Source organism: Penaeus monodon, chromosome 15 (genome assembly GCF_015228065.2).
Source record: "Penaeus monodon isolate SGIC_2016 chromosome 15, NSTDA_Pmon_1, whole genome shotgun sequence".
NCBI lineage: Eukaryota > Metazoa > Arthropoda > Malacostraca > Decapoda > Penaeidae > Penaeus > Penaeus monodon.
In genome coordinates, this window is record NC_051400.1 from 35,913,047 (window position 1) to 35,913,452 (window position 406).

Here is a 406-nt window from a genome sequence, read left to right on the forward strand (position 1 = left end):
TAAAATCTATATTTAGATTGTTTTCATTTTCTTTTTCTTTTTCTTTGTTGGAAAAGAAACACACAACCATTTACAGAAATGTTTATACACCTAAATTATGTCATGTTGCTACTCCCAGTCAAAGATCGGGCAGTACAACACCCTGGCAAAGGTGCTGCGAGACCTTAGGGACTCCGAGAGCAAACTCAAGGCCTATCTAGAAAGTGCCAAGAAGTCTGAGGTGATTAGTGTTAGTGTAACCTCCCCCTTGTGTGTCACCCTCCAACCCTCCAGCTTAACCTCTTGATTCAACTGATTTATTGTGTGCCCTCTTGTGTCTGTAGGACAGAGATAGTTGGTAACACTCAGTAACAAAATCATCTAAAAAAAATTTAGTCACTTGCACATTGGAATGGTTTGTTCGCTC

General features: G+C 39.9%; 1 protein-coding gene across 1 annotated transcript in view; it reads left to right on the forward strand.

Moving 5' to 3' along the window:
* The window catches only part of LOC119581991, a gene marked incomplete at its 3' end in the record, with an annotated part of 37,751 nt that overhangs the window by 25,831 nt on the left and 11,514 nt on the right, over positions 1–406 (forward strand).